Source organism: Mustelus asterias, chromosome 4 (genome assembly GCF_964213995.1).
Source record: "Mustelus asterias chromosome 4, sMusAst1.hap1.1, whole genome shotgun sequence".
NCBI classification, from domain to species: Eukaryota; Metazoa; Chordata; class Chondrichthyes; order Carcharhiniformes; family Triakidae; genus Mustelus; species Mustelus asterias.
The window spans coordinates 111,195,361-111,207,967 of NC_135804.1; positions in this window are offsets into that span (position 1 = coordinate 111,195,361).

Sequence of the window (12,607 nt, forward strand, 5' to 3'; positions counted from 1 at the left end):
AGAAGTAGCTATGGAGATTGTGGTTGCATTGATGATCATCTTCCAAAAGTTCATAAATTCTGGAATGGTTCTAGCAGATTGGAATGTAGCAAATGTCTTCCCACTATTTAAGAAGGGAGGGAAAGAGAAAGGAGGGAACTACTGACCTGATAGCCTTACATTAGTAGTAAGAAAAATGTTGGAATCTATTGTAAAATACAGTGCCCCATTATAACGTGATGGTTGGGGTCCATAAAAGCGGGGTCGCGAAAGAAGCGGGATCGCGCTAAATCGGCGTCGCTCTAAATTTGCCAATTATTAGCGGGAAAAAAGGGTCCAATGACACCATCGCGTTATATCCGAATTCGCGCTAAATCAGGGCGCGTTAAATCGGGGTTCCACTGTATTTGATAAGTGGAGACTTGGATAATAATGATCTGATCAAACGGAAATTTTGTTTGACAAACCATAGAAACCATAGAAACCCTACAGTGCAGAAAGAAGCCATTTGGCCCATCGAGTCTGCACCGACCACAATCCCACCCAGGCCCTACCCCCATATCCCTACATATTTACCCACTAATCCCTCTAACCTACACAGCTCAGGACACTAAGGGGCAGTTTTTTAGCATGGCCAATCAACCTAACCCGCACATCTTTGGACTGTGGTAGGAAACCGGAGCACCCAGAGGAAACTCACGTAGACACGAGGAGAATGTGCAAACTCCACACAGGCAGTGATCCAAGCCAGGAATCGAACCCAGGTCTCTGGAGCTGTGAAGCAGCAGTGCTAACCACTGTGCTACCGTGCCGCCCACCTGTTGGACTTTTTCAGGATGTTATTCACAAAATTGATAAAGGGGAGTGGGTGAACATGGTGGACTTTCAGAAGGCTTTTGATAAAATCCCCCTCAGGAGGTTAGTTGGCAAAATTAAAGCATGTGGGATAGGAGCCCTGACCTGCCCACCTAACCCCACTTGCCAGCACTTGGCCCCTAGCCCTGAATGTTACAATGTGCCAAGTGCTCATCCAGATACTTTTTAAAGGATGTGAGACAACCTGCCTCTACCTCTCTTCCAGGCAGTGCATTCCAGACCGTCACCACCCTCTGGTTAAAAAAGCTTTTCCTCACATCCCCCCGAAGCCTCCTACCCCTCACTTTGAATCTATGTCCCCTTGTGACTGACCCTTCAACTAAGGGGAACAGCTGCTCCTTATCCACTCGGTCTAGGTCCCCCATAATCTTGTACACCTTGATCAGGTCGACCCCTCAGTCTTCTCTGCTCCAACAACAAAACAAACCAAGCCTACGCAACCTCCATTCATAACTTAAATGTTCCACCCCAGGCAGCGCCCTGGTGAATCTCCTCGGCACCCCCTCCAGTGCATTCATATCCTTCCGATAATGTGGTGACCAGAACTGCACACAGTACTTTAGCTGTGGCCTCACCAAAGTTCTATACATCACCCAATATGATTTCCCTGCTTTTGTAATCTATGCCACAATTGATAAAGGCAAGTTCCCATATGCCTTTTTCAGCACCTACTAACATGCCCTCCCTCTTTCAGAAATCTATGGACAAACACACCAAAGTTTCTTTGTTCCACAGAACCTCCTAGTGTCCAACCATTCATTAAGTACTTCCTTGTCAAATTACTCCTTCCAAAGTGTATCACCTCACACTTTTCAGGGCTAAATTCCATCTGCCACTTATCCGCCCATTTGACCATTCCATCTATATCTTCTTGTAGCCCAAGACACTCTGCCTCACTGTTAACCACCCGTCCAATCCAATCTTTGTGTCATATTCTATCTGCCATGTTCTTACCCACTCACTAAGTCTGCGCAAATCCTCTTGAAGCTCTCTTGTACTTTCCTCACAGCACATATCCCACCTAGCTTTATGTCTCCGTGAACTTGGAATTACTACATTTAGTCCTACATCTAAATCATAAACTTGAGGCCCCAAAACTATGTTGTCTGTGACTTACACCAAATTCTGTTCACCTATCACCCTTTTATTTGCTGACGTCTGCTGTCCCCCAGTTAAATACTGCCTTGATTTTGCAATTCTTATCCTGTTTTCAAATCCAGCCATGACTTTGTTCATCCCTGTGTCTGTAATCTTTATGTGGAGATGCCGGCGTTGGACTGGGGTGAACACAGTAAGAAGTCTCACAACACCAGGTTAAAGTCCAACAGGTTTATTTGGTAGCAAATACCATAAGCTTTCGGACCGTGCTACTCCTTCGTCAGATGACTCCATCTGACAAAGGAGCAGCGCTCCGAAAGCTTATGGTATTTGCTACCAAATAAACCTGTTGGACCTTAACCTGGTGTTGTGAGACTTCTTACTGTGTAATCTTTTCCAGCCAAAGAAAAATCCAACATACTCGTGCTCCTCTCTATCTGGTGTCTTGAGCAGCCCCAATTTTAAGATCTGAAATTCCATATCTAAACTTCTCCACCTTTCTCTCCTTTTTTCCTTCTTTAAGGCACTCTTTATCTCCAGACCATGTTTATGACTATCAAACTTTCTATCCCTTTACATGGCTTGCTATCAAATTTTGTTTTATAAATTGCCCAAAGAAGTGTCTTGGGAGATTTGATTACATTAAAGATGCAGTCGAAGCACACGTCGTGTTTGTTGATGACATCCTGTTCTTTCTCGAAATGAGATGATTTGTTTTACAGATAGGCCCTTCCACTCATACCTAATACATTTGCTAAATTGGTATGCCAGAACTCCAGTCTGCAGACACAAGTAAACTATTTATTGAAAGCTTTTCTGAGATTAGAGGATTCACTGTTTTTAATTTTGTAGATTAGAGCATAAGGTTCGAGAGATTACTGGAGGCATTATCCTGGCAGGACTTTCCCAGCTATTCAACACTGAACTGTCATCAGTCTTACTCACAGCTACAAGAATGAGATTAGGTGGCAAGGGGCAGCAATGTAATGAGTGGTGACTGTTACAAAGTTACCACAAAGTCACGCTTAAAATGTTTGTTAGGAAGCTGAAACTACTGCCAAGAAAAAGAGGCTGAGAAACCTGAGCTCCCCACCCATTGTGCAAAGGGTTAAAGAGCAGGTTCAAAGTGGCTTCATCTCATCTTAAGCTATACACCTTTGTCAATAGTCTATGTGTCTGTGTGTGTGTGGGTGTGACTGTGTGTATGTGCATCTGTGTGCATGTGTCTGTGTGTGTGTCTGTGTGCATGTGTGTGTGTCTATTTCTGTCTGTGTATGTCGGTGTGTGTCAGTGTGAGTGTGTGTGTGTGAGTCTTTGTATCTGTGTCTCTATGAGTGTATGTGTGTCTGTGTGTGTGTCTTTGTGTGCAAGTGTGTGTCTGTGTGTATGTGTGTCTGTGTGTGTGTGTCTGTGTGTGCATGCATCTGTATATATGTGCGTCGGTGTGCATATGTCTGTGTGAGTCTGTGTTCATGTCTGTGTGCATGTGTCGGTGTGTGTCTGTGTGAGCCTGTGTGTGTGTATATGTGCATCTGTGTGCATGTGTCTGTGTGCGTGTTTGTGAGTGTGTGTATCTGTATAAATCTGTGTGTGTGTCTGTAAGCGTGTGTCTGTGTATACATGCATCTGTGTATATGAGCATCTGTGTGCGTGTGTGTGTGTATATGTGTGTGCGCATGCATCTTTGTGTATGTGCGCCTGTGTGTATGTGTCTGTGTGAGTCTGTGTATGTGTTTGTATGTGCCTGTGTGAGTCTGTATCTGTGTGTCTGTGTATGTGTCTGTGTGTGTTGGTGTGAGTGTGTCTGTGTGAGTCTGTGTTTGTGTCCATGTGTCTGTATGAATCTGCGTGTGTGTCTGTGTGTACATGCGTCTGTGTGTATGTGCATCTGCGTGCATGTGTCTGTGTGAGTCAGTATGCATGTCTGTGTGCATGTCTGTTTGTGTGTGTGTTTGTGTACGGGTCTGTGTGTGTCTGTTTGCGTATGTCTATGTGTGCATGTATCTGTGTGTATGTGCATCTGTGTCCATGACTGTGTGTGTGTGTGCGTCTGTGTGAGTCTGTATCTGTGTGTGTGTGTGCATGTGTGTGTGTCTATGTCTGTATGTGTGTGTGTGTCAATGTCTGTGTGTGTGTGTCTGTTGCATGTGTCTGTGTGTGTCTGTATGTGTGTGTGTGTCAGTGTGCATGTGCCTGTGTGCCTGAGTGTGTGTGTGCATGTGTGTGCCTATGTCTGTCTCTGTCTGTGTGTGTCGGTGTATGTCGGTGTGAGTCTATATCTGTGTGTGTCTGTGTATGTGTGTTTTGGTGTGTGTGTCTGTGTGAGTCTGTGTTTGTGTCCATGTGTCTGTATGTACATGTGTGTGTGTCTGTGTGTACATGCATCTGTGTGTATGTGCATCTATGTGAGTCAGTGTGCATGTCTGTGTGCGTGTCTGTGTATGTGTGTGTGTTTGCGTGCATGTGTCTGTGTGTGTATGTGTGTGTGTGAGTCAGTGTGTGTGTGAGTGTCTGTGTGCCTGAGTGTGTGTGTGTGCGCCCATGTCTGTCTCTGTGAGTCAGTGTGCGTGTGCCGGTGTGTGTGTCTGTGTGTATGTGTATATGTCTGTCTGTGTGTGTCTGTGTGCTCCCGTGTCTGTGTGCGTGAGTCTGTGTGTATCTGTGTGCGTGTGTAAGTGGAATTTCACAAACCCCAGATCCAGGTGAGTCACGCGCAGGGGAGGGGAGGGGGGTTTCTTACACACATGCTCAGCAATAGGTATGTTATTATTTTTAGAATCAATGACCTCACTGGTAGGAAAAATCAAAGTGATTTAGAATGTCAAAGTTACTCATTTTTAAAGATGAAAACGTACCTAATTTGCATTAAGTTTTTTTTCTGGTGAATCATTTTCAGTTAGAAACAGATGAAGGAAGGTTGTGCCTCAGCGACACAGGAAGTAACTATAAACACAGACCTTTGCTTCCCCACAGTAACCACCACCTTTTAGACTCTTGTTGGGAACATGAAAACAGATTGGAAAGGATAAAGGATACAGGATCCGATATTTCATTTGATCCCTCTTCACTCCGCTCCAAAATAGCCAAAGTAGGACTAGATTACTATATTTCAATCAGATGACAGCTAGACCATCAAATTCATCTGCTTACAACAGACTATTTAACAATGAGAGAAAATGAAATTGCATCAATCTCTCATGTTGCCACACCCACACTATGTTCAAGTTCAAGCAACATCCTGCCCTTAGTTGGCTGCACAAGCAGAGTCTGTTCAGCAACATTGTCAAATATTCTTGTCGACCAGGACAAGGGGGCCTGTATTCAGATTTAATCAAAGGTTTGCTGCATTTGGTGAATTTCAGGGCTGATCCCGATCCGGAATAACCTTTACATTTAAACTCTTGGAGGAGGCACTGAGTGTGGCAAGGGCACAAAATGTACTCTGGGTGGGGGATTTCAATGTCCACCAGCAAGAGTGGTTCGGCGGCAGCACTGCTGATCGAGCTGGTCGAGTCCTAAAGGATATAACTGCTAGACTGGGTCTGCAGCAGGTGGTGAAGGAACCAACAAGAGGAAATAACATACTTGACCTCATCCTTACCAATCTGCCGGCTGCAGATGCATCTGTCCATGACAGTATTGGTAAGCGTGACCACCGCACTGTCCTTGTGGAGACAAAGTCTCGCCTTCACATTGAGAATAACCTCCATCATGTTGTGTGGCACTATCACCGTGCTAAATGGGACAGATTTCGAAACGATCTAGCAACTCAAGATTGGGCATCCATGAGGCGTGTGGCCATCAACAGCAGTGGAACTGTACTCTAGCACAATCCACAACCTCATGGCCCGGCATATTCCTCACTCAACAAATACCATCAAGCCAAGAGGAAATATATTGCCGTTCCTTTGCAGTCGCTGGGTCAAAATCCTGGAATTCTCTCCCTAATGTCTTGGAAGTACTGAGACAAATCCATTCTTTAAAATGGTCTTTATTAGGGGCAACACGGAAAGCTTCAGCAATGGGTTTAACCATTTTAACATTTCAATGAATGCAACAAAATACATTGTGACATCTTGTTTGTTTAAATTTTGGCTAAACCCCAGGTTGTCCCTGTCTCAACCTGGGGATTCAAAACCTCACAAGAGACCCTGGTTTAGCTCAGTAGGTTGGATAGCTGGTTAGTGATGCAACAGCATAGGTTCAGTTTCCATACCGTATGAGGTTATTTACTTCCATTTTTTTCCTTTCTCTGCCAGGGAACTGTCCTTCATGGTGAGAGTTTTTCTGCAGATCCCTCCTCAAGCTGGATAAATCTTCCAGCCTTGTTTTAACTCCTCATGAATTTGGTCTTTTTAATCTGAATGTGAGCTCCCATCTGCATTCCTGCCCAGTGACCCACAGAAACATTTGAACTCCAGTTGTTTTCTCTCTCCTGGATCAGAGTGGACTGCCTGTGTCTGTGAGATTTCAGGGATGTTTTCGAAACTCTTTCCCTCTTAAAACCCATCCCCATGGCAACATGAATCACATGGGCCTTGTACCAGGTAAAAATGTTGATGAGCTTTCCTCAAGACCCCAACTTTATTATCTTGAAAGTAAATGGACAGTTGAAGACATATCCGACCATGCCTCCTTGGTGAGAGCTGTAGGTTTCTTCTTCCTTTCCTCGGAAAAGGCATCCAGCAATATTCCAGGAGAGCATCACTAAATATAGATGTTGGCCTTTTCTCTTTGTGCATCAATCCCTAAACACTTTGTGTTCCTTCAAACTTGTACTTTCCTATTCATGCATAAGACATGAGTGTCTCTGATAAGGCCAGCAATCAATGGCCATCCCTAAAGGTCTTTGAGAAGGTAATGGAAGCCACCTTCTTGAATACAACTGAATGGGTTGCTAGGCTATTTCAGGGGTCTGTTACGAGGCAACCACATAAAGTTAAATGTTATTTATTAGTCACAAGTAAGGCTTACATTAACACTGCAATTAAGTTGCTGTGAAATTCCCCTAGTCGTCACATTCCGGTGCCTGTTCGGGTCAATGCACCTAACCAGCACGTCTTTCGGACTGTGGGAGGAAACCTCACTCTGGGTTGGGAGTCACACATTGCCAGAGAGTGTAAGGACAGCAGATTTCCTTCCTTAAAGAACATGAGTGAACCAGTTTTGTGACAAACTGTAAATCATGGTCACTTCTACTGAAAGCAGTTTTTGTAGTGTCAGGGTCAGGCACATAAAGGGTTATGTGGGACTGAGCACAGTACTACCCACACAGTGATGGAAAGGAACACATGTCCTAGACCTCAGGGGAGTCAGTGTAGTGTTGGATAGAGCCACATGTAGGAGCAAGCATGGAGACAGATCCTCACTTGGACCTTTACTGTATCTATGGATATAGTTTCTATTAGTTAATAAACGCTTATTGTTGAACTATCTAAGTCTACGAATACCTTAATAAGATCTACCAAACTATGCCTAACACCTTACAACTGTTTTATTTCTATACTTGTCTTCCAAATAAATTCAATTCTCAAACTGCCTTTGTGGAATTTGAACTTTTGTTATGTGGACTATTAGTGCAGGCATCTGAATTACCAATCCAGTAATATGATTGCTGCATGACTACACTCACCACCAAACCCAAATCAATAGCATTTGATTGTGTCTATTTCCTCCTCCTAAGAGCTAAGCACATAACCCAGACACACTGACACAGGGCACTGAGGGGACGCTGGAATGTTGCACATACTCTCCTTTCAAAAGGAAAAATTGATTGGTTAAATTGATTCCCCAGTTGCCATTTAAGGTGGACATACAAGATCCTATTGCACTATTTAAGCAGGGTAGTTCTTCCAATGTCTTGTCTACTATTTTTCTCTCAACCAAGACAACCAGAAATAGATTAACTGATCATTCAGCTCATTGTTGGTTGGGGAATGTACTACGGTGCAACTGAGCTGTCCTGTGACTACATTTCAAATGTAGTTCATTGGCTGTGAAGTATGTAGATATGTTTTGAGGATGCAAAGTGTAGTAGATAAATGCTAGCAGTTCTCCCTCTTAATTTTTTAAATCTTTTCATGGTGGGCATCAAAAGCAAGGTCACCATTTGTTACCCATCTCTAATTGCACATGAACTGAATGGCTTAATAGGCCATTTCAGAGGGCAGTTAAGAGTCTGTTACTGTTGGCTCAGAGTCACATGTAGGCCAGATTTCCTTAGCTGAAGGACATTAGTGAAACAGATACTTTTTTTACACAATTGGTGATAGCTTCATGGTTACCATGACTGAGACCATTACTAAATTCCAGATTTATTGGTTGAATTTAAGTTCCACCAATTGCTGTGGGAGAATTCTGCCCTATATCTCCATAGGAATAGCCTGGGCCCCTGGGTTACTAGTCCAGTGACATTACCACTATGCCACTGCCACCCTCCAATTAGGAACAGGGGTTAAACAATTGTGTTTAAATATAAAGATTTTTATTTAACCACGGAAGTGATTCTGTCAAAGCCAAATAATTTCTGACTCTTTGGACTCAGAAAACTATTGGTGTGACTTATATTAACATCATGACATTAAATGAAATTCAGTTTAGATTAATTCCATAACATGTTGTTTCTGAGAAAGTTAGATTAGATGCAGATGAGTCATCTGTCCAGAATGGTGCTTGATACATATCATTTAAGACAATTAAGGTTCATTTAGATATTCCAGTAAATGTCCACACTCATTGGGTGGCATTTAACAGAGGCAAACAAGGGTTTTGTCTGTTGGCTGATGAGCTGGTGAGAGACTGGCATTGCCTCTTTCTGGAATGGCCTGCCACATCAGGTGCCACTCAGAAAGCTGGCAGTGGCAGGCTTTCCCCAGGAACAAGGAGCCCTGGGGTGGGAGTCCTGCCCATCAATTGGAGGCTGTGAGCTCTATTAAATGGCATCATAACCGGATAGGCTGTCGATATGACACTGATCTGCAATCTCGGATGGTGGAGAGACCCAGGTCAGAGACGAGTGATTTGAAGAAAGGGGGTTGTTAGAGTGCGAGAAATATAGAATCATAGAAAATAGGAGCAAGGGAAGACCATTTGACCCTTTGCGCCTGCTCCACCATTCATGAAGATCATGGCTGATCATCCAACTCAGTAACCTGCTCCCATTTTCCCACCATGTCCTTTGATCCCTTTAGCCCAAAACTCCAACTCCTTCTTGAAAATATACAATGTTTTGACCTCAGCTGTTTCCTCTGTAAAGAATTCTACAGGCTCACCACTGTCTGGGTGCAGACATTTTTCATCTCAGGGAGGGAAGGGGGTCATATGTAAGGGTATGGGGGATGGCTCTCAGTGGGCCCCCTCTTTCCTAATGCCGAGGCACTGTGCCTTTGAACTTGGAACCTGCACCCTCCTCCCCCCCACATTTACTTGTCATGCTCCCCACATGGTGAATCTTCTCTCAACAATGATGATGGGATGAGGTCCTTAAGTGACAATTAATTAGCAACTTAAGGGCCTTAGTTGGCAACGGGCCAGAAAGGTCACCCTCAGGCCATTCCACTGCAGACTTAATTCGGGTAAAGGTGGGAAGGTGGGAGGTGCCCACCCACCCAATGAAATTTCCAGCCCACTGCCGAACCCACCAAGAGGGAGGACATGAAATTCCACCAATTATATGGACCACAGTCCATTCATTCAAGAGATTAGCTGCCAACAGACCCTTACACAGGAGGGCAGTAGATGGATTGACTGATGACTCAACTGACCAATGCCTGGACATGGAAAGCTGGGGGATGACAGGGAGAGATGTTTAACTACTTGTCCAACTAAGGGAATAATTGGGAAGCAAAGAAACACATGGTCAAGAAGTCTCATTTGATCTGATAGGGAATGAAGCCTCTAGGGATTAAAGGTGCTCTCTTAAGTCTCAGGGTTAAACATTTTTGGGAAATCTTCTGACCACAGGAATGGATATTGGCCACTAACAAGGATAGTGTGTTGCATATTGTTGTGGGAATAACTTAAAGCAAGCTGAGATTTATTATGACTGTTATTTTCTTCAATAATTTATTATTTTTCAAATAAATCAGCCAGTAATTTATAATTAGCCTCATTTCACTAAATTGTTCACTAGATTGCCTTTCAGATGATGAGAGACTCCCATGTGGTGACACATATGGGATTTCAGTATCTAATTCATGCAACAAGACCCTTCATTGTTATAGCCTCTCAGGTACCACTGTTGCATGAATACATACTAACCAATAAACGCCTAATGATGAGTGACAAGGGCCAACTACGTAAGAGGCCAGTGATGCTGAACCCACAGTACAAACCCAAAATTCATAGCAACATTTATAAACTTACAGATGTCAGAAAAGCAAACTGCATATTTTATATAAAGAACCAAAAACTCTCAAATTTAAAAAGTATCAAATCTTTATTAGCATCTTTCCCTCTTCACCAAACACTCTTGATGCTATGGCTCCAGGTATGGCTCCTGCTCTGTCCAAGACCACAATAAACTCCAAAGGGTCGTGATTGAAGCCCAGTCCATCACTCAAACCAGCCTCCCATCCATTGACATGGTCTACACTTCCCGCTGCCTCGGAAAAGCAGCCAGCATAATCAAGGACCCCATGCACCTCGGACATATTCTGTTCCACCTTCTTCCGTCGGGAAAAAGATACAAAAGTCTGAGGTCACGTACTTACCAATTCAACAACAGCTTCTTCCCTGTTGCCATCGGACCTTTGAATGGACCTACCTCGCATTAAATTGATCTTTCTCTACACCCAAGCTATGACTGTAACACTACATTCTGCACTCTCTCCTTTCCTTCTCTATGAACAGTATGTTTTGTCTGTATAGCACGCAAGAAGCAGTACCTTTCACTGTATCTTAATACATGTGACAATAATAAATCAAATCAAAAACCAAAGATCTTCCCTTTCTTAAGTTCAAATTCAGGAATTTCTATCCAAACTACCCTTTCTTGCTCACACAATCCTCCATCATGTGATGCCTTTTTCTGAGCTTTGATTTTTATGTTCTCCCTCAGATACACAAATTAAATAGAAGCAGTCACTGTCAGCAGGGGTTTGGTAGCACAATAATTGTTAGAGGACTGGTAATCCGGCTGTATTGACTAATGATCCAGAAACTTGAGATCAAAACCCACCTTGGCAGCAGGAGAAATTAAATTCATTTAATTCAATTAAAATCTTGATTAAAACACTATTATCAGTAATGGTTGCTAGCTAGTTCACTAATTTTCTTTAGAGAAAGCATCTACTGTCCTTACCCAGTCTGGCCTACAGCTCCAGGCCTAAAGCAGCTGAATCACAGAATTGTCAGAGTGCAGAAGGAAGCTATTCGGCCCATTGTGTCTTCACCAGTTCTCCGAATGAGCAATTCATGGAATGCCATTTTCCTGTCTACTCCCCGTAAGCTTGCTTTTCAGATAACAATCCAATTCCCAATTGAACGCCTTGAATGAACCTGGCTTCATCACACAAATGCGGGCAATTGGGACTAACTTAGTGGTAAAATCTGGGCGGCATGGCAAGTTGGACCGAAGAGCCTGTTTCCATGCTGTAAACCTCTTTGACTCTCAGGCAGCACATTCCAGACCTTAACCACTTGCATGAAATAGATTTTAGCTCATTTTGACATTGCTTCATTTGCCAATTACCTAAATCTGTGTCCTCTGCTTCTCAATCCTTCCATCAATGGGAATAGTTTCTCCCTTTCTACCCTGAACAGAGCCCTCATGATTTTGAATATCTGTTAAATCTCCTCTCAACTTTCTTCTTCAAGAAAAACAGTCCCAACTTCTCCAATCCAGCTATTTAATATTAAGTTCCTCATCCCTGGAACCATTCTTATGAATCTTCTCTAAACTCTCTCTGGTGCGTTCACATCTTTCCTGAAGTGTGACATCCAGAATTGGAGGAAGAACGAGTATTTTATACAAATTTAACTTAACTCCTTGTTCTTGTAAATTCTTTTTTTAAATTTTAAATTCATTCATGGGATGTGGGCTAGCATTTATTGTCCATCCCTGACGGCAGTTAAGAGTCAATCACATTGATGTAGGTCTGGAGTCACATGTAGGCCAGACCAGATAAGGACAACAGGTTACCTTCCATAAAGGGCATTAGTGAACCAAATGGGCTTATACAACAATTGACAATGGTTTTGTGGTCATCATCAGACTTTTAATTGCAGATTTCCTTTTAATTGAATTCAAATTTCACCATCTGCCATGGTAGGATTCGAACCCTGGTCCCAGGACCATTACTCTGGATTACTAGTCCTGTGACAATACCACTATGGCATTGCACTCCCTTTGCACTCTAAGCTCATAATTAATAAAGTCTAGGATATGGTATGCTTTATTAATCTCTCAGGCTGTCTTGTCAGCTTAAGTGATTTATGATCACTCTGCTTCTGCATCCCTTTTAGAATTGCACCCCTTATTTTATATGCTATCTCCATGTTCGTCCTACCAAAATGAATCACTTCACACTTACCTAAATTTAATTTCACCTGTCACTTGTTTGCACATGCCACAAACTTGTGTGTGTCCTATTGAAGTTCTAAACTATCCTCCTCACAGTTCTCAATGCTTTATCATCCACAAACTTTGAAAGTG